Source organism: Rhinoderma darwinii, chromosome 3 (assembly GCF_050947455.1).
Source record: "Rhinoderma darwinii isolate aRhiDar2 chromosome 3, aRhiDar2.hap1, whole genome shotgun sequence".
Taxonomy (NCBI): Eukaryota; Metazoa; Chordata; class Amphibia; order Anura; family Rhinodermatidae; genus Rhinoderma; species Rhinoderma darwinii.
Window position 1 is genome coordinate 168,393,618 of NC_134689.1, and position 23,529 is coordinate 168,417,146.

The window sequence follows — 23,529 nt, forward strand, 5'->3', positions numbered from 1 at the left end:
CAATTAGGGTATGTTCACACGGAGTGTTTTCAGGCGTATTTCGGGGCATTTACGCCTGAAAAAACTGAAGTAGAACGCCTCCAAACATCTGCCCATTGATTTCAATGGGAAATACGGCGTTCTGTTCCGACGGGGCGTTTTTTTTACGCCTCATTTTCCAAAAACGGCACGTAAAAAGACACCCGTGAAAAAGAAGTGCGCATCACTTCTTGGGACATATTTGGAGCTGTTTTCCAATGACTCTTTAGAAAAACAGCTCCAAAAACAGCCCGAAAAGTGACATGCACTTCTTTTTCGCGGGTGTCTTTTTACGTGCCGAATTTTGACAGCGACGCGTAAAATTACACCACGTGGGAACAGAACACCGTAAAACCCATTGAAAGCAATAGGCAGATGTTTGTAGGCGTAATGGAGCCGTTTTTTCAGGCGTAATTCGAGGTGTAAAACGCCCGAATTACGTCTGAAAACACTGCGTGTGAACATACCCTTATCCCTTAAAAACAGCTACGTATTTTCAGACATTTTTAGTCTATCTTGTGAACATACCCTAAAGGCGCTCCTGAGGCATGGCCTAATATAATGCCTTGGAAGAAGTTCAGCGTTTTCCTGAGGGTGGCAGTGATATGTGGTGTTATACATATGTACACAGGGGTGCTCGGCTCTGGTGTCCTCACATTCCCACATGCAGCAGATCTTGTAACGTGTGATCGTGTCTGCACAAAATTCCCGCCACTTGTTACGCGCAAAGTGGCCTGGGACATAAGCGGGGCAGAGCCGCAGCAATTTCTGGTGTCCCGATAAAAATAAACCTCAGCTACAGCGCACTGCGCCACAACACTTCATTACAGAGTCGGTCTTGTAAATACGATAATTTGACGAATAATCCGAGCTCGTGTCGTCATATAACATGAGGGTGACCCTCGTGTGAATGTTTATATGCCTGAAGAGTGTAGTTACCATGGTAACAGTGTCAGGTACGACGCCATGTTCCACTCTGACCGGAAACGGAAGTCGCTGATTTGTCGGTGAAATCGTGCAGGGCTGGCAGGCGTGTAACCCTAAGGATAGCGGAACATCTGCGTGGACGTTTTGGTTTCCGATGAGCGCAGCTATACGTCATGTGTGGGAATGCAGACGCTGCTGTACGTCATGTGTGAGAATACTGGCGCTGTTATATTCCCTGTATATACTCATGTCAGCTGGGAGGAACTTTATGTATTGCTCCAGGCACGTCTCGGCTGTTTCACACATGAGAAATAGGTCACAGAGCCGCCATGGACTGCTTCGCTATGATCTCTGAGTCCCCCTCCTCCAGACTGCCCCCCCCCCTCCAGATTATCCCCCACCTATTTTCTTGGCTCATCATATGTTTGTTGTCGCCTCCATACTGTTGTCCTCTTGTCACCATCAAGCTGCAGGTTCTTGTCAGTCTTGTTGCCTTTTTCTACTCCTATAATGCTGTGAATCCTACTTGTCTTCTTACATTTCGAGTCCCTCTAAGGCTAAGTGTCCCACATGTCTTCTGAGATCTCCTTAAAGGATTTGTCCGGTTTCAGCAAATAATGTTTTTTTGTATTAAAAAGCTATAAAATTTTCCAATATGCTTTCTGTATTCTTCACAGTTTTCAAAATATCTGCTTGTTATCCAGTAGGAACAGTCATTCTTTTCTTCCAGTGGATATAATTCTGTCTATGGTCATGTGATGGACACACAGGTGCTGGAATATTTAGAAAATCCATCTCTGATGCAGATACACATGGGGCGGATACGCTGTGTAAAAGCACACAGCATATCCACTCTGTGCGCCGCAGGGAATAACGGGCGAAAAAGCGCACCAAATTGTGGTGCAGTTTTTCGCCCGCAATGTCCGCTGCAGAAAACTGCAGCCATGGCATGCTGTCAGGACGTTTCATCCCAGGAGACTGTTTCAGCCTGTGATTGGTTGCAACGGCGGTCACATGGGATGAAGTGTCGTCCCAGGAAACCGGCCCTCTGAGGTCATACAGGCTGACCTCCTAGGATGATGTTTCTTCCCATTTGACCGCCGCTACAGCCTGTGATTGGCTGCAGCAGTCACATGGGAAGAAACATCATCCCAGGAGGCCGCGCTGGAGGGAGGAATACGGACTTCTGGGTAAGTATGAGTTTCTTTTTTTCTAAGTTGTGTTTTTTGCGGCAGGATCGCTGCGAAGCCGCCGCAAGAAAATGCAGCAACTGCTATTTGTTGTGGGTTTTACCTCCCTATTGAATTCAATGGGGAAAACCCGCAACAAATAAGCAGAGTTTACGCAAATACAATTGACATGCTGCGGAATAAAGTTCCACACCACAGGTCAATTTCTGAGCGTTCTTTCCGCTCAGTATTTACGCAGCGTGTGGATGAAATTTGTTTTATCTCATCCGTTTTGCTGCTACTGTATTTGCTACAGACTGTCCGCAACGAATTCCGTTGTGGAAAAGCCACAGTATTTACGCAATGTGTGAACGGACCCTAACTGTTTGGAGCTGTGCACCTGTGTGTCCATGACACGCAGGACCCGCTGTCACTGAACCGATCAGTCCTTCTGACTTGAGGGATTCAGGTCTCCGTGCACGATACAGCTGCTCTGTATAGAGGATACAAAGCAGCTGTATCTCCAAAAAGTAAAAATATGAATAAAAACTAATTAGTAATTTGCACCAAACACACTGATACACATTTTTATTTAAAGAAAGAAAAAGAAACATTTCAAACGTTGCCTGACGAAACTTGTTGACCAAGGCTACGTTAAGACGACAGTGAAAAAAAATGCCCATTAAAAACTGATCAACTGTCAGTTTTTCATGGCCATTTTGCATCCGTGTATCTTTAAATTTTAATCCATTTCCAGTCCATCTATCCGTTTTTAATAACCATTTGCCATCAGTTTTTCATGGCTATTAAAAAAATGGATGGATTTCATTTGTCAGGTTTTTTGTCCCAACCCCCTGAAAACACCACTGTGCCCGTGTAGATAGTGCCGCAATGTCCCGATAGATAGTGCCACAATGTCCACTGTAGATAATGCTCACATAGTACCACTGTAGATAGTACCACAGTGCCCAGTATAGCTAGTGCCATAGTGCCCACATATAAAGTGCCAGTGCCAACATAGTGCAACTGTACCCATTGTATATAGTGCCATATTGCCCACATAGTACCACAGTGCCCATGTAGATAGTGCGAGTGTCCCCTGTAGTTAGTGCCCATGTAGATAGTGCCACACCCCCCATATAGCACCGCCCCCTTGTAGATAGCACCTCTCCTGCAGATAGCCACTGTAGGAGCGGAATCCCTCTGACCGGGGATTCCTCATAGATGGAGCCCCTGACGTCTCTGTCCATATTTGGACAGTGACGGCAGGAGAGCAGAATCCCCTGCCAGAGTGGGCCGGAGATTCCGCTCCAGGAATAACCCCTTGACGTCACTATCCATATATGGATAGTGACGCCGGGGGCTACTCCAGGAGCGGAATCCCCTGCCAGAGCGGAGTTTGGCTGCCGGGGATTCCGCTCCTACAGGATGCTACAGTGGCGCTATCTATGGGGATGGCAGGGTTTGCTATCTTCAGGCAGGGGAGTGCGATCTACATGGAGGGGAGCTATCTACAAGACTAAAGTCCCCGGCCAGAGATCTTGTGATGCTCTAGCTGGGGATTCCATTGTTGAAAGCCCTGACTTTACTGTCCTTATGGACAGTAATATCAAGGGCTTCCCTGGGCTCAGTGCTCAAAGTAGCACTGTGTGCGGGGAGTCCTCGGCCAGGATCAGTTTTTACCGGCCGTTACAAGGATTGTTTCCTGAAAAACGGCAGGTAAAAACTGATACATTGACTTCTATGGGAGCCGTCTGGCCGTGAAAACGGGCAAAAATAGGACGTGCTATTTTTTTGACAGCCAACATTCACGGGTCGTTAAAAAAACGGCAGAGTGAATACACCAATGGAACATCATGGTTCTGAAAACGTTTTTCACTGTCGTGTGAATGTAGCCTAAGGCCTTATTCACACAAACGTGTATTACGTCCATGCGACGCGAGTGGAAGTCACGCGCGTCGCACGCAACTATGTTAGAGAATGGGGCAGTTCAGACTTTCAGTGAATTTCACGCAGCGTATGTGCGCTGCGTGAAACTCACGACATGTCCTATACTTGCCGGGGTTTCGAGCAGCACGCACCCATTGAAGTCAATGGGTGTGTGCAAATCGCACACGGCACACGGAAGCACTTCCGGGTGCCGCGCATGATGAGCGCTACAGTAGTAAAAACAATGAATGAAAACAGAAAAGCACCTCGTGCTTTTCTGTTTGTAAACATAAAAACAGTGTCATAATGATGCCGGCTGCGCGAAAATCACGCAGCCACATACCATATGCTGATTCCACACTGGCCTTTTGCACGAGCAAAACGCAGCATTTCTTGCGCATGCAAAACGGACACCTTCGTGTGAATAAGGCCTCAGTGTAAGTCCACACACGTAGCGTAAACACTGTAGATTTTCCACAACTGATTAACCCCTTCCCGCTCAGCGACTATTACGTCGGGCTGAGCGCATCGTTCGCGCTCAGCTCAGTAATGTTACTGACCTGAGTTAAGACAGCACCATTTTTCCCCGGCACGTGTTTGAGCTGTGATACCTGCTGTTTCCGACAGCAGACTGTCACATCTCAGTGTGCATGGACCGATCGCGGTGGTCACTGACGATTAACCCCTTGAAAGCCGCGTTCAATAACGATTGCGGCTTCTTAGAGGTTAAAACACCATCGACGTCCCACGACATGGTCGCGGCGGCAACCGGAGACCTAACAATGGCCTCCGAATATGCCATCTATGTAAGCCTAGTGGGTCCTGACAAAGTCAGGACCCGCTATGCTTGCTGTCAGTGAGCAGCTGACAGCTCTAATAGACTGCACTACGCACAAAGTGCAGTGTGTTTGAATTGAGATCAGGGCCTCAGTGGGAAAAAAAAAAAAGTATAAAAGTCAAAATCCCACTATTTCCCTTATCAGTCCTTTTATTATTAAAAAATAATAATAAATATTGTAACGCAGTAATTTTGTTACTTGAGACATGAGAATCTGCCTGAGCTGCGATCACAGTGGTTTATTTGTTCAAATGTATGTTCTGGAAATAAGTAGTCATGCATATTGGAAATATTGCTGCTATACATTAATAACCGGTCATGGTATGTGAAATGTCATGTTATAATAAGATGTGAGTGTTCACTGGCAAACAGTGCTAATGTACTATGCATAATTGATGTCTCTTTCTTATGTATGTAAATGTTTGATACTGCCTTTTTGTCTACTTTAATAAAAAGAGTTTTTACAAAAAAATAAATAAATAAACTATACATAATTGGTATCGCCGCGTCCGTAACTGCCTGAACTACAAAAGCATTTAGTTATTTATCACACGTGGTGAACGCCGTAAGAGAAAATAATAATAAACCATACCAGAATCAAAATTTTTTTTGATGGTACTGATCAAAACGACAGTTCGTTACGCAAAAAACAAGCCGTCACACGGCTTTCTTGATGGAAAAATAAAAAAGTTATGGCTCTTAGAATATGGCAACATAAAGGAGACAGAGCGCAGATGCAGTATAGACACTGATCGGACCGTACTGCATCTTGTGAACGGGAAAAAACAAACTACTAGAGTATAATATACATGTATATTAATCAGGAAGTGCTGCACAATATTGTTGAAGGGAACATTTTAACCCCTTCCCGCACCTTGACGTTAATGCACGTCAATGTGTGTAGTAACTTCGCGCACCTTGACGTTCAGTAACGTCAGTGCTTTGACAGTTAACCGCCGCGCGGCGCTACACCGCAGTGGCGGTTAACTGTGCAGGGTGTCTGAACCTGCTCTCCCCGTCGCCGATCAGCGGCCTGTCGCCGATGAAATCGGCAATTAACCCTTTCGATGCGGTGGTCGATTGCGATCACCACATTGAAGAGGTTTACAGCGGATCGGAAGCCCCCCACATGTATTTGCGGGGGCTGGCGATCCTTCTCACGGCAAACAGAGGCCAGACAATGACCTCCGGGTTGCCATGTACGGAAGCCTCGGAGGATCAGCCACCGGCCGGTCCTCCGGTGCTTCCTGTCAGTGTGACTGTCACGTCACAATGACAGTTAGAACACATTACACTATGTGTGTAGTGTAATGTGTTCCAGCAGTGATCAGAGCTGCAAGTGTAAGTGTCCCCTAGTGGGACAAGTAAAAACAGTAAAAAAAAAAGATAATAAAAATGTTTTTAAAAAGTGTAAAAATAAAAGTTAGAAGTGACATAAACAAAGAATGCCTTTTATTATAGTAAAAAAATTAACATGTTAAAAAAAGTGCACATATTTGGTATCACCGCGTTCGTAACGACCCCAACTATAAAACTGTAATATTATTTTTCCCGCACGGTGAACACCGCGAAAAAAATAAACGGAAAACTGCCCGAATCACAATTTTTTGGTTACTAACCCTCCCAAAATATACAATAAAAAGTGATCAAAAAGTCGCATTTACGCCAAAATGGTACCAATACAAACTAAAACCCGTCCCGCAAAAAACAAGCCCTTACACCGCGTTTTTGACTGAAAAATAAAAAAGTTATCGCTCTCAGAATATGGTGACACAGAAAATAATTTATTTTATAAATAAGTGATTTTATTGCACAAACGCTGCAAAACATAAAAAAATTATATACATCTGGTATCGCCGTAATCGTACCGACCCGCAGTATAAAATATGATGGTAATTTATAGCCCAGGGTGAACGCCATAAAAAACATTGTCAGAATTGATGGTTTTTGGTCACCTTGCTTGCCAAAAAATGGAATAAAACGTGATCAAAAAAATTTCTGGTACCCCGAAATGGTGCCAATGAAAACTAAAGATTGTCCCGCAACGAATAAACCCTCACGCAGCTCCGGTGGAGAAAAAATAAAACTGTTCTGGCTCTCAGAATATGGTGATGCAAAATGTGCAGAGTGTTCCAAAAGCGGATAAGATTGGGCGCCATTTATCAGTGCGACACCGGCCACATATCTGTGGATTATTATTTATTTACTGCATTATTATACCCTCTTATTATACCCTGATGTACCCCGCACAGATAACATATGCCCCCACATTATAAGCTGAAACACCAGTAAAACCCCAAACAGAACCACTACCAAGCTACATCTGCGCCCCAAAAGCCAAATGCCGCTCCCTCCCTTCTGAGCCCTGCAGCGTGCCTAAACACCAGTTTACGTCCACAGATATGGCATCGCCATACCCAGGAGAAACCGGTTAATATTTTATGAGGTATTTGTCTTCAGTGGCACAAACTGGGCATAACATGTAGTGCACTAAAATGGCATATGAGTGGAAAATTGTAATTTCCACTCCGCACCATCCGCTGCACATTAACCCCTTTGCGCACCACAACATAGCATGTCGTAGTGTGGGGGGTGATGTATGGAGCGTCTCACGTGAAAAATAAAGCATTTAAAAAGGCAAAATCACTGTTTTTTGGTCACCTTGGCTCTACCTAAAAATGTAATAAAAAGTGCTCAAAAAGTTGTATATACCAAAAAATGGTACCAATAAAAACGACCGCTCGTCCCTCAATAAATAAGCCCTCATACCACGCTATTGACTGAAAAATAAAAAAGATGTGGCTCTTGGAACGCGGGGAGGAAAAAACTAAAAAGGAAAAGAAAAAAATGGATCAGTCCAGAAAGGGTTAATTACTTTCTAATGAAAAACCATTTATGACCACACATGGGGTATTGCCGTACTCGGGAGAAATTGCTTTACAAATGTTGGGCAGCTTTTTCACCCTTTTATCCTTTGTGAAATTGAAAAAAATGCAACATTTTAGTTGAAGAAATGTCGATATTCATTTTCACGGCCTAATTCTAATAAATCCTGCAAAAGACTTGTGGGGTCTAAATGCCCACTATATCCATAGATAGATTCTTTAAGTGGTGTAATTTCCACTTTTGGGGGACTTCCACTGTTTTGGCCTCAGGGGCTTTGCAAATGCGACATGGCACCCAAAAACCATTTCAGCTAAATTTGAGCTCCAAAAGACAAATAGCGCTCCTTCCCTTCTAAGCCCTGCTGTGGGTCCAAACAGCAGTTTATTACCACATATGGCATATTTCCGTAATCGGGAGAAATTGTTTTACAAATGTTGGGGTGCTTTTTCTCCTTTATTCCTTGTTAAAATTAAAAATGGCTACCTTTTTTCAGAAAAAAAGTTGATTTTTACCTTTACAGAATAATTCCAATGAATTCAGCAAAACAACTGTGGGGTCAAAATGCTAACTTTACCCCTAGAAAAATTCCTTGAGGGGTGTAGTTTCCAAAATTGGGTCACTTTCCGGGGGTTTCCACTATTTTCTTCCCTCCAGTGCATTTCAAACGCGACATGGCACTGAAAACTATTCCAGCAAATTCCGAATTTCAAAATCCAAATGGTGCTCCTTCCCTTCTGAGTCCTGCTGTGGGTCCAAACAGCAGTTTATTACCACATATGGGGTATAGCTATAATCGGGAGAAATTGCTTTACATATGTTGGGGTGTTTTTTCTCTTTTATTCCTTGAAAAAACTAAAAATGTCTAAGTTTTTTCAGAAAAAAAGTAGATTTTCATCTTCACATACTAATTCAAATAAATTTAGCAAAAAAACTGTGGGTTCAAAATGCTAACTATACCCCTAGATATATTCCCTGAGGGGTGTAGTTTCCAAAATGAGGTCACTTTTGTGGGGTCTTTATTGTTTTGGCCCCACAAGACCTCTTCAAACCTGACATGGTACCTAAAATATATGCTAAAAAAAAGGAGGCCCCAAAATCCACTAGGTGCTCCTTTGCTTCTGAGGCCTGTATTTCAGTAAATTAGCGCACTCGGGTAAAACCTTCTGTGGTATAGAAAAGAATGTATTACAAATGAATTTTGTAAAAAAATAATGAAATTTGTACATTTCACCTCTACTTTGCTTTAATTCCTGTGAAACGCCTAAAGGGTTAAAACACTTTCTGAATGCTGTTTTGAATACTTTGAGGGGTGCGGTTTTCAAAATGGGGTGATTTATGGGGACTTTCTAATATATAAGGCCCTCAAAGCCACTTCAGAACTGAACTGGTCCTTGTAAAAATCGCCTTTTGAAATTTTCTTGAAAATATGAGAAATCGCTGCTAAAGTTCTAAGTCTTGTAACGTCCTAGAAAAATAAAAGAATGTTAAAAAAACAATGCCAAACTAAAGTAGTCATATGGGAAATGTTAACTAGTGACTATTTTGTGTGGTATTACTATCTGTTTTACAAGCAGATACATTTAAATTTAGAAAAATGCTCATTTTTGCAAATTTTCTTCAAATCTTGGTGTTTTTTACAAATAAATATTGAATTTATCGACCAAATTTTTTCCCTAACATAAAGTACAATATGTCACGAGAAAACAGTCTCAGAATTACTTGGATAGGCAAAAGCATTCCGGAGTTATTACCACATAAAGGGACACATGTCAGATTTGAAAAATCGGCTTCGTCCTGAAGGCCAAAACAGGCTCAGTCCTGAAGGGGTAAGGGTAAGTTTACACGCTGCATAAATACTGCGGATTTTGCGCAACATTTTTAGTTGCGAAAATACGCCGCGTAATACAGTAGCAGCAGTGTGGATAAGATTTGAACAAATCTCATCCACACACTGCGTAAATGATAAGCGTAAAAAGCACTCAGAAATTGACCTGCAGTGCATTTTTTTTTTAATCCGCAGCATGTCAGTTGTATTTGTGTAACCGCTGCTTTTTTTGTTGCAGGTTCTTTCCATTCAAATTAATGCAGCGGTAAAACCCGCAACAAATAGCAGATGTTGTGGTTTTTGCAGAGGAAAAGCTGCGATTCTCCTGAAAAATCGCAATTCGAGAGCTGCCCTCGCCCATCCTGAATGATCACTGCAAATGTTAAAACGATGGTAATAGACTATAATCTGGGGTGCTTGTTGTCCTGGGTCGTCATTGCTAAATTTTTCTTTATTTTTATCTTGACAGATATGGCTTGAATTTTCATTAAGCAAACACAATGGCGCAGGAACGAAAATGCATCTTGTGCGAAATTGTATACAGTTCCAAAAAGGTAAAATAATGCACATCGCTAATAAAAACGCTTTAGAAACACCCCACATGTGGCCCTTATATTTTGCCTGGACCTACAACTGGGCTCAGGAGTCAAAGAGAACTAAATTTGGAAATTACACAGCAATGGTTTACAATTGCAGAGATTTTAATATGAAATAATAAAAAAAAACCCAGAGAAGTGACCCCTTTTTGGAAGCAACACCCCTAAAGGCATTTATCAAGGGGTATATTGAGCCTTTAGTGCACAGCAGACAATGCAAAGGGAAAATTGCAATTTTTCCACCAATATGCCGTTTCAGTTTATATTGCGCAGTATATATTGCGAAATATATTGCACCCAGCTTGTGCCACTGGAAAAACACACCCCATAAATTGCCAAACAAGTTCTCCCGGCTATGGCAATACCATAGATGTGGACGTAAAATGCAGTTGGAGCACCCTGTAGAGCAGAAGTGCTTGGGGTTTTATCGGTCTTTCAGTTTATTATGTGGGGGCATAGGTAAGCTGGGCCGAGCAATCCTTTAAGCACAGGCCACTGTCGAACTGATAGATGGTGTTCATTCTTATTCCCATTTTGGTTCGAACACACTCTGCAGCTTTTTTGGGACCTTTCCCCCTTTGTAGTTTAGAAAACTTTTCTGGGTAAAGTGTTGCTCTAGTATACATGGGCGCCCTCACTTTCAGCAGATGTGCTTTGGCCATCCTCTTTGTGGTCCAACATTAGCGCCTTGTTAACCACTTATTGAAGCTGAAGGAAAGTTCGGCTCTGGCCTGCACATCAGGACGTTTTTCATCCGCACCTTACTAGAGCCATAGCTTTTTTATTTTTTCGTCACTGGAGATGTTTTTATTGGTACAATTTTGGGACACACGCTTCTTTTTGATCGCTTTTAATTCCATTTTTGGAAGTGGAGGTGACCAAAAAACAGCACCGACAACTGTACTGTGGTTTGTGGGAACCCCTTATCAACAACACTTTATATCTAGTTAAGGAGGCTCTGTCACCAGATTATAAGTGTCCTATCTCCTACATAATCTGATTGGCGCTGTAATGTAGATAACAGCAGTGGTTTTTATTTTGAAAAACGATCATTTTTGAGCATGGCAAACGGAACCAAACAATGGCTTCCGTGTCTGCCATGGATGGAAGCCCATCAGGACCAACCTTCGACTGGTCCTGATAGTCTCCCTGTCAGAGTGACAGGAAGTCACTTTGTCGTTCCCGATGCACACTGTCGGCGACAAGGTGTGCATCGGGAACTGGGAGATCAGCTGTCCCCGACAGCTGACACTCCAGTGTTGCCGATCAGCGGCTCATCGCCGCTGATTTCGGCAATTAACCCGATAAATGTGGTACTCGATTGCAATCACATTTAGGGGGTTTGTAGCGCATCAGCAGCCCCCATGCATTTGTGGGGGCTGCTGATGCTTGTGATGGCATCCGGAGGCCAGGCAACGACCTCCGGGTCTGCCATGTATGGAAGCCTATGGGGACCAGCCTCTGGCTGGTCCTCGTAGACTTACTGTCAGAGTGACTGACGTCACACTGACAGTTGGAATACGTTACATTACCTAGGTAGTGTGATGTATTCTAGCAGCGATCAGAGCTGCAGGTAAAAAAAAGAAAGTGTAAAAAGTAAAAAAAAAGTTAATAAAAATGTTTTATAAAAGTGTAAAAATAAAAGTTTTTGTTTTCCTATAATAAGCCATTTCTTATAGGGAAAAAATGAAAACGTTAACAAAAGTACACATTTTTGGTATTACCGTGTTCATAACGACCCAAACTATGAAACTATAATGTTCTTTTTTCCGCACGGTGAACGCCGCAAACAAAATAAACGGAAAACTATATCAGCATCGCTATTTTTTGGTCACAACTCATCCCAAGATATAGAATAAAAAGTGATCAAAAAGTCGCATTTACCCCAAAATAGTACCAATAAAAACGACAACCCGTCCCGCAAAAAACAAGACCTCCCACAGCTTTTTTGATGAAAGAATAAAAAAGTTACGGCTCAGAATAGGATGTCTCAGAAAATAAATTATTTTATTGTGCAAACGCTGCAAAACGTAAAAAAAACTATACACATATGGTATAGCCGTAATTGTACCGACCGGCAGAATAAAGTAAAACTTAATTTCTTGTGCACGGTGAATGCTGTAAGAAATAAAGAATTTAAAGCGCCAAAATCGCGTTTTTTTGTTGACATTAGCTCTAAAAAAGATCCTGTGGGATCAAAATGCTCACTATACCCCTAGAAAAATTCCTTGAGGGGTGTAGTTTCCAAAATGGGGTCACTTTTGGGGCGTTTCCACTGTTATGGTCCCTCCAGGGCTTTGCAAACACGACATGGCGCTGAAAACCAATCCAGCAAAACCTGCGCTCCAAAATCCAAAAGGCGCTCCCTCCCTCCTGAGCCCTGCTGTGGGTCCAAACATCAGTTTATGACCACATATGGGGTATTGCCGTAATCTGGAGAAATTGCTTTACAAATGTTGGGGTGATTTTCCTCCTTTATTCCTTGTAAAAATGAAAAAAATTCTATGTTTCCACAGAAAAAAAAAAGTGATTTTCATCTTCACAGACTAATTCCACTAAATTCTGCAAAAAAAACTGTGGGGTCAAAATGCTAACTATACCCCTAAAAAAAATGCCTTGAGGGGTGTAGTTTCCAAGATGGGGGTCACTTTTGGGGGGTTTCAACTGTTTAAGTACCACAAGACCTCTTGAAACCTGACATGGTTCCTAAAATATATTCCTAAAAAAAGGAGGCCCCAAAATCCACTAGGTGCTCCTTTGCTTCTGAGGCCTGTGTTTCAGTCCATTAGAACACTAGGGCCACATGTTGGATATTTTTAAAAACTGCAGAATCTGGCCAATAAATATTGCGTTGCATTTCTCTAGTAAAACCTTCTGTTACAGATTTATTTTTTTTATTACAAATGAATTTCACCTCTACTTTGCCTTAATTCCTGTGAAACGCCTAAAGGGTTAAAATACTTTCTGAATGTGGTTTTGAATACCTTGAGGGGTGCCGTTTTCAAAATGGGGTGATTTATGGGGACTTTCTAATATAGAAGGCCCTCAAAGCCACTTCAGAACTGAACTGGTCCCTGAAAAAATGGCCTATAGAAATTTTCTTGAAAATATGAGAAATTGCTGCTAAAGTTCTAAGCCTTGTAAAGTCCTAGAAAAATCAAATAAAATTAAATTAAAAAACCGATGCAAACATAAAATAGACATATGGGGGATGTTAACTAGTAACTATTTTGTGTGGTATTACTATCTGTTTTACAAGCAAATGCAAAAAAAGTTTTTCACAAATAAATATTGAATTTATCGACCAAATTTTTTCACTAACATAAAGTACAATACGTCACGAGAAAACAATCTCAGAATCGCTTGGATAGGCAAAAGCATTCCGGAGCTTTTACCACATAAATTGACACGTCAGATTTGAAAAAAATCATCTGTGTCCACAAGGCCAAAACAGGCTGTGTCCTGAAGGGGTTAATGCTCTCCCCATGTTTGTGTGTGTTTTCTTTCACACTCCATACACCGTAATGTTCAATTGGCTTTCTTATAGAACAAGTTTGAATCTGTGCTTGAACTACAGAGTTCTCGATTTTTGAATAGGGTAGATGTATGTTACACAACAGGTCAAACAATAATGAAGAAATAAAGAACTCCAATAAATGGTCAGCGTTGATTTTATTCACCCATGTCTTCAATGCAACGTTTTATCTTTTACGTGGAGCTTTATTCAAGCAAAGAAAGGCAAAACCAGACCAGCTTCTGATTTGAGAGGCACAATCTACAGATGTAGCAGACCTGAATGTTTCATTCCACCATTTACCTTCAGTTATGGTTGGGTGATTATGATCAAAACTATTAATTGATCATGTATACTCGATAACAATTATTTAGGCCACACCCCCTTTTACATACTACACCCCCTGTTTGCTTGCTACGCCATTGCCATTAATCCACTGAGCCTGCTGACTTCTGTATATAATCCCCCCCCCCGACACTGCCCCATACAGTATATTGCCCCACAGCGCTCCCCACAGTATAATGCCCCCGTAACTGCCCTTCACACAGTATAATGCCCCCCATAATTGCCCTTCACACAGTTTAATGCCCCCCATAACTTCCCTTCACACAGCATAATGCCCACGATAATTGCCCTCCACACAGCATAATGCCCCCCATAACTGCCCTCCACACAGTATAATGCCTCCCATGACTGCCCTCCACACAGCATAATGCCCCCCATAACTGCCCTCCACACAGCATAATGCCCCCCATAACTGCCCTCCACACAGCATAATGCCCCCCCATAACTACCCTCCACACAGCATAATGCCCCCCATAACTGCCCTACACAGCATAATGCCCCCATAGCTGTAGTGAGGACGGAGATACAGATGAAACTGGGGAAAAAATAATTGAAGTATCCGAAATGCACAAGATGACGTCTGTTAATTGCACTGAATTTCGTTTTCCGTTATTTTTCGATTTAGTTTTCTACCTTCAGTCCTATGGGAAACCAGATATCACACACATTGTGATATCGCCATGCTAAGAGGTCTTTTTCTGTAGTGTATATAAATTATGTTTTAATATGTGCTCTTATACAGGAAATGGATGAACACATGCGGAGTATGCTTCATCACCGGGAACTATAGAACTTACAGGGCAGGTAATATATGCATAGAATATGTTGAGAAACTTGAAAATATTTTACTTTGTTTAGGCTTTTAATTCCTCCAATCTAACACTATTTCATGTATGCCAGTGTATAGATCTGTTCTAACTCCTACCAAAGAGGCGTGAAATAGCTAGCGTCTAAATTTTTGAAATCTGTGACCTTCTTCCATTGGCAGAACAGCTGCCACTCATGATCTTTTGCATGCCCCCAAGAAAGTGGTACTTTGTCTTGAAATATCCACTCAACTGTTCAATACTTCATCACCCTTTTTCCAAATATAAAGGCATTGACTTTCTCTAAACACGTCATGTGTTGTAGGGCTATCATATTCTCAAATAGAAGAGACGAGGACATATTAGGACTTCCTATTTCGCTCACAAGATTGTCAGAGGCTTTGCTTGTGTATAAGTGCAATATCAAACACCTAACCTTCTGTCAACTCCAGACTTAACACTTCCACTCCCAATGTAGTTGCATAGAGCACTTCCCCATTCTTGCTGCAGCCATTTTTAGTTTTTTCCTTTTCAGATCAATACGATTCTGGTCCATATTAAATTTATATCATTTTTTTTTTATCTTTAACCACTTTTACAAAATAAAAACACTTGTTAAATAAAAAATAATAATAATAAAAAAAAAAAGATTTTTGTGTAGCAATATTCTTGGACCCATAACTTTTTTATTTTTCCATCTATAGAGCTATGTGAGGGCTTTTATTTTTTTAGTCCACTTGAGGACTTCAACAAATAATCGTTAGATCTCTGCTACATTGCACTGCAATACTTATGTATTGCAATCTATTGTAATGTTAGTGTCGTCCTATTGAGCCCTGTAGGACCAGGATGGTGGATATTAGTGCGTGGTGTATGATACCGGCTGTTAGTTCAAGGTGTCAGCTGTGACATAGTGCTGAGGACAACGGTGTATGGAACGGGCTCAACCCATGCGCCCACTCTATAAACCCCCCTCGACTATGACGTAAATGTACGTCAAATGTCGGAAAGGGGTTATAGTTATAGCCCTAGTGCTTTTTTTTTTTTTTTTTTGGAGCAGAAACCTGAGAGATTCTAAAATAGTGACTGACACCCAATCCTCAACTCCACCAGCAGAGTAGGAAATATAAGGGTATGTTCACACGAGGGCGTCCGTTACTGCTGAAATTACGGGGATGTTTCAGCCTGAAAACATCCCCGTAATTTCAGCCGTACCGGCATGTGGAGGCGCTTGAACGCCGCGTCAATTACGGCCGTAATTAGCGCTGCTATTCATTGGAGTCAATGAATAACGGCTCCAATTACGGCCAAAGAAGTGACAGGTCACTTCTTTGACGCGGGCGTCTATTTACGCGCCGTCATTTGACAGCGGCGCGTAAATATACGCCTCGTGTGAACAGACAAACGTCTGCCCATTGCTTTCAATGAGCAGATGTTTGTCAGCGCTATTGAGGCGCTATTTTCAGACGTAATTCGGGGCAAAAACGCCCGAATTACGTCCGTAAATAGGCCGTGTGAACATACCCTAAAGGAGGTGATCACTAGGATTTCTTGTTTGAAGGAGAGGCCGCATAGGTCTTGTAAAGGCGATGTTAGACATAAGACCTAGTTCCTTAATTTCTCAAAAAAATACCTTTTTTTGATTCAGTTACTCAGGCATGTTTCTGTGAATGGAGGGAAATAAGTGAATACCAGACAACTCTGGTGCCTCTAACATCTTAAAGGGAATGTGTCGCGAATTAAAAAAACAATTTTTTAGTAAGTTACTTATTTTTATGGTTTGGTTTTTTTTGCTATAATTTTTTTTCTTCCACAAGTGGGAAGTATTAAAAATGAAATAGTAATTTAATGTGTTTTCCTATGTTGGCCACAAGAGGGAGCACTTCCCAGTATTACAGCAATGTGAATCAGGCAAAGCAGCCTGACTTACAGCCGCTGTAAATGTGGGAGGGAAACTCACTACCCCCTCCCTATTTTTGGCTTCAAGCCAGGAAAAGGTGTCTTCAAATTGCTAAGCATTGTCCAGCACTCATTTTGGGAGTGCTTTTACAATGGCAGCTGGCAGAGCTCTAGGACACACCAAAAGGCTAAGAATGATGAAAGTCAAGAGGGAGACCCTGTGGTGAATGACTTTTGAGTTGACCGATTCACACGGTGTGTATTTGGCACGTTTTTTGGCGCATTTCATGCACCACATTAAATGGTTATTCCCAAGTTGATAAATGGAGCTATAAAGCTCCCCCATGTAAAAATAAGAAGAATTCTAATTACCTGTCCGTCGTCCAGCGATGTAGTTATCTTGATATCCTTGATTGAAGTTGCGGTCGGTCCCTCTTTGTATCCTGCTCATTGCCTAGGTTCCCGGCCACCGCTATTTACATTTAGCGGTGGCCGCGCATGCGTAATGACATCCTCTGCGTCCTGAGCAAACATGCATACATGCAAACATACATACATGCAAACATACATACTTGCAAGCAACCATACATACAAACATGCACATATATACATACATGACAACATACATGCAAACATACATACATGCAAACATACATGCACATATACACATACAAACATGACAACATACATGCAAACATACATACAAGCAAACATACACACAAGCAAACATACACATGCAAAGGGCCAAAAACAGTGGACCTTCCCACCCTTGTAATGCTAGGCTGCCGCTGCTGTGTTGTATTGGGCTGGTTATAAAAAAGGGGAGGACCCCCACGTCGTTTTTTTTTTAAATTTAACAATAGACAATGGGTCCCCCACATTTTTAATAACCAACCATATACAAGGCCGCAGCAGCCTGGCATTACACAGGTGGGAGGGGCCACTGGTTTAGTTCATTCCCAGGCTAATAACACTGTGTTGTTTGTGGCTGGTTATGATAAATTGGGTGGAACCCCATGTCTTTTTAATAAAAATAATAAATAAATAATAAAAAAAAATGACGTGGGGTCCCCACCATTTTTATAACCAGCCAGATACAACACAGCAGCAGCAGCCTAGCATTACAAGGGTGGGAAGGTCCACTGTTTTTGGCCCTTCCCAGCCTCATAATACCAGCCTGCGGCCGCCCCAGAGCCCGACCATCACAACAGATGGTCGGGTACTGGATCGTACCCAGCTCTTCCCGGCACCCCTGGTGGTGGTGGGTACCGGGGTAATAATGGTGTTTAGTGTTAGCCTCTGTACCGGCTAACACTAAGCCTCCCCTTAGTAATGGACCTTGTCACTCAGACAGCGGCCATTACTAAAGTGGTAGTAATAAAACTTGAAAAGAAAAGACAAAGATATAGATAAAATATTTTATTGAAATAAAGCACCCCCAACACAACCCTCATTAACCATTTTATTGATGAAAACAAAAGTGTAATCTAAGTAGTCCTCGAAACCGACGTAGTCCAAACACCAAACCTGTAAAAAAAAAATATAAAAAAAAAATGTCGTAGGCTTCGTTTCAGTTTCATGTGTGATACTGACTGTTATACCATGTATAGAAGCCTGCCGCAAAGTTGGCTTAGATACAGGGCGCCAGCAGACAGTATCATACATGGCCATACAGACATTTATACCAACAAACATACATACATGCAAACATACATACATACATACATACATATATACAAACATACATATATACAAGCATGCACATATATACATGCAAATATACATACATGCAAACATACACACATATATATATACATACATGCAAACTATCATACATACCCACACACACACACACACACACACACATGAAAACATACATATATACAAACATACATGCATACATATATACAAGCAAGCACATATATACATGCAAACATACAAGCATGCATAGATACATAACAAATATGCATGCATACATGCAAACATACATACATGCAAACATACATACATGCAAGCATACATACTTGCAAGCAACCATACATACAAACATGCACATATATACATACATGACAACATACATGCAAACATACATACATGCAAACATACATGCACATATACACATACAAACATGACAACATACATACATGAAAACATACATACAAGCAAACATACACACAAGCAAACATACACATGCAAACATACATACATGCAAACATACATGCAAATATACATACTTGCATGCAACCATACATACAAACATGCACATATATACATACATACATACATGCAAACATACATACATGCAAACATACATACATGCAAACATACATACATGAAAACATACATACATGAAAACATACATGCAAACATACATACATACATACATGCAAACATACATACATGAAAACATACATAAATGCACATATACACATACATGCACATATACACATACAAACATGACAACATACATACATGACAACATACATACATGCAAACATACATGCACATATACACATGACAACATACATACATGACAACATACATACATGCAAACATGCATGCACATATACACATGACAACATACATACATCGCAACATACCTACATGCACATATACACATACATGCATACATACATACATACATACATACATGACAACATACATACAAAAATAAACTCACCTAAGACGTTCCCACGAAGAGCTGAACGGTCCCGTCACTTTTCGTCTTACTGCTCCCATTCACAATAACAGAGCGTGGGCGCAGATGACGTAATCACGTGTGCCTGATATGATTACGTCATCTGCGCCACAACGCATTTTTACTATGAATGCGAGCGGCGCCAAGAAGAAGGAAGATGGCAAGTGACGGGACCGTTCAGAGCGCCGTTAGAACGTCTTAGGTGAGTTTATTTTTTTTATATATTTTTTGTTGTTCGCCGGGTGCTGATGCAGCAGTGGTGCGGCGGGTACAAAACATTACATGTAGTGACAGGGTGGGGGAGGGAAAAGTGGCTTGCCGAAACGGTGTGAATGTAGTGTAGTGTAGTGTAATGTAGTGTAGTGTAGTTGACATTCACGGTAAGTTCGTCTCAATCAGGCTTACCATGCCCGCTTGAGACGAACATTCTCCCGATGCTGCTAGAACTACAGTATCTAGCAACATCGGGAGCGCGCACACTGCAGAGCAGAGCGGCTTGATTGACATCGAGCCGCTCACGCCCCTTTTTAGAAAAGATAACCAGCACTTGCTGAGTTATCAAGTGTAAAAAAAAGGTACTTAGGAAATGAATTTTTAAAAATTTTAAACAGCAAATTTTTTTCAATTAATTTCCTGCTTAGAATTTCTAAAAAAAATAATTTGAGCGAACTTGGGAATAACCCTTTAAGTTTACCATTTACATCAATGGGAAGGCGCGGCGTTAGTACATAAAACATGATTTTTTTTTCCGCAAGCGTTTTTAAAAAAACGTGTTGTGGACAAAAAAGCGTCTCGTAAATTCTTTAGCACGTAAAAGCGCGTCAAATGGTCCCATAGTCATTGGGAGTAATACTTATGCGCCAAAAAACGTGCAAAAAGCCCCCTGAAAGGCGTGTCAAAAAACACTTGATTAAGCTTTCCATTTACATCAAGGGGAAAGCGTGCCGTTAGTACATACAAACAGCTTTAACAAAAACGCGTTGCAGAAAAAAAGTGTCGGGTCAATTTTTTGTCATGTAAAATGTGCCAAATTTTCTCATAGACAATGGCAGTCCTAATTACGCACCAAAAAACAGGTAAAAATGTATCAGAAAACACGTAAAAAACACCTGTATTTTAAATGGCACTTCACAACGAACGCTAGTGTATTTGACACGACTGCACGTCGTTTTTTTTTTGGAGCGGTATGTGAACATGCCCTAAGGAAATTATTTTTCATTGGCCTGTAGTTTATATTGCGGTGCAGGGAGAAGACAGACGTCTGCTGGAAGTGAGAAGATTTTTATTTTTTATATTACTAACTTATTATACTATTTTTTTTGTTTTACAGGTTCTGCTCGACCGTTTGGACTACGTGGTAAATACACTGGACTACTTCGATCTATGTTTTTTTTTCTAAATAAAACGGTTGCCGAGTGTTGTGTTTTCTTAGGGTGTATTCACACAGTGTAGTTTTGCTGAGTTTTTTTGCAGGTAGGAGCCTCAGTATTCCTTCAGGAATTTTGAGGCAGACTTTGACCTGCCTGCGATTTTTGCTGCATTTTTCGTGGCGTTTTTCGCCCTGGGCCATTGAAGGTAAAGCAAGGACAAAAAAACGACTTGAAAAATGCTCAAACGAGCTCCGTGGAGTTTTTCTGGCTCTTATTGATTTCAATGGGGGGGTCAGAGGCGGAAACCTTGACATGCTGCTTTTTTTTCCCCGTGAGAGGCTATAAGCCGCCCAGGCAAAACAACACGCCTCTGCCTCCCATTGAAATCAAACAGGGCAGTTTTGTATCCTCTTGGCGCTGATAACGATGCGGTTTCCGCGTCAAAGTCAGCGCCAAAAAACTTTGTGTGAACACGGCCTAAAAAAGAAACATTGTACTTACATGAAGAAAACGTATATCGTGGATCATAGGCACAGGGGAGTTCCTGCTAGTTAGGCTGGGTTCACACGACCTATTTTCAGACGTAAACGAGGCGTATTATGCCCCGTTTTACGTCTGAAAATAGGGCTACAATACGTCGGCAAACATCTGCCCATTCATTTGAATGGGTTTGCCGACGTACTGTGCAGACGACCTGTCATTTACGCGTCGTCGTTTGACAGCTGTCAAACGACGACGCGTAAAATGACTGCCTCGGCAAAGAAGTGCAGGACACTTCTTTGCAACGTAATTTGAGCCATTCTTCAATGAAGTCAATGAAGAGCAGCTCAAGATTTACGAGCGTCAAAGACGCCTCGCATAATGCGAGGAGGAGCTTTTACGTCTGAAACGAGGCAGCTATTGGAGCCCTATTTTCAGACGTAAAACAAGGCATAATACGCCTCGTTTACGTCTGAAAATAGGTCGTGTGAACCCAGCCTTAGGAATTATAAGCCCCATGATGATGTCACAATGTTAGTTACAATAATCAGAATTCTACCTATAATCATAAAGCAACCTAAATTATTGGTTGTTATGGGCAACCAGACCACTTTCTTTGTACCGAAACTAATTTGTAGTAGCACTGTGGGCGAGTTTTTTTTTCTTTCGTTTTTTTAATTAATTTAGACACTGTTTTCTCTTACTGTATTGAGAGTAGTGTTCTGATGATAAATAGGTTAATACATTTTACTTTCATACTTTTCATGCTTTTACTGTATGTTTAAATAAAAATAGAAATCAACATTTATTTCAAACAACAATGTGACATGTGCCTTATTTGTTTCCTTTTTTTCATGTCAGTGGCAGCAGATACTTTACTGTGTACATGTCAGCTTCAAAAAGTGTTATATTTAAAGAGTAACTACGCTTTCATCAAACGTTTAAAATGACAAAGAGACATATCAAAAGTTTGAATCAGTGGGGACCCGGGTGCTGAGACCTCCACCTTTGCTGAAACGAAGGTGCAGAAGTGCTCAGCTGAGCGCATTGCACCTTTGGATGTGATCAGCACTCCCTGTCAGACTGAAGACGAATTACATACACATTCTGTAAGCTCCATTACCCACTTCAGCAGCCACAATGCCAACATATGCTCCTTATCTCAGCCACTATGTCTTTATTACAGCTACAATGAGCTTCATGACAGACGCCGTGCTTTCAATTCCTTTTTTGACAACCCCAATGATATTATGCCAGTTACCTTGCCCTTCATGTCAGCAAGAATGCCCTCAATGCCCCCTTTCCAAAAATAAATCCTCCATACCACCCACAGTGCCCCATGCAAGCTACAATGCAGACATGACAACAGCTATATCCCCTTTCCCAGTCAAAATTTCCCCATGCCAGCCACAATGTACTTTATCTCTGCAGCAATGCTGTCAATGTACCTTATGCTCGCCACAATGCTTCTCTGACCACAAGCCTTTAACGCCTCTATGCAGGCCACAAATCCCCATTATAACCAAAATGCCTCACTTCCTCATTTGCCACTTACAATGACATCCATGCCAGCCAGAATGCCCTTAATTTTCTCTCTGCCAACCACAATATCCCCAAGTATCGTTAGATCGCTGGTTCAATATACTGCAATACTAATGTATTGCAGTATATCTTAATTTTTACAGGCATCTGTTAAGTTCTTCCACAGGCAGGGCTTAAAAGATGCAAAGTGAAGGCAGCCCTGGGGGCCTTCAAAAGGCCCCTGGGCTGCCATAACAACTATCGTCGCCCCCTGATCTCGTTGCGGGGAGGCGATGAGCTGCCAGAGAGGGCAACCCCCCTTTTCAATGCCTCAGATGCGGTCGCGATTGACCGCAGCATTTGAGTGGTCAAACAGCCAGGAACAGTGCGATTGCTGCTCCTGGCTGTTAGTCCTTGGTGTAGGCTGTAAAATTCAGCCGACAACCGCAGCATATGGAGTGCGTGAGCGTGCTCCATACTTCTCCCCCTGCACCAGGATGTACCAGTGCCTCCTGGATGTACCAGGGCGTCAGGCACTCTTCCAGCATCTTTTCAGTTGTTCTGCGTCTCACAAATGTTCTTCTGTGTGATCCAAACACCTCAAACTTCGATTCGTCTGTCCATAACACTTTTTTCCAAACTTCCTCTGTCCAATGTCTGTGTGCTTTTGCCCATATTAATCTTTTCCTTTTATTACCAGTCTCAGAC

At 41.8% G+C, this 23,529-nt stretch overlaps 1 long non-coding RNA gene across 1 annotated transcript; it reads left to right on the forward strand.

Moving 5' to 3' along the window:
- Positions 1-754: 754 nt before the first annotated feature.
- Positions 755-21,510, forward strand: LOC142749250 (uncharacterized). Its single transcript, XR_012882392.1, has 5 exons — positions 755-1,142; positions 9,831-9,985; positions 10,062-10,146; positions 14,790-14,851; positions 20,781-21,510. It is a non-coding gene; the product is annotated as an uncharacterized LOC142749250 (long non-coding RNA).
- Positions 21,511-23,529: the final 2,019 nt, after the last annotated feature.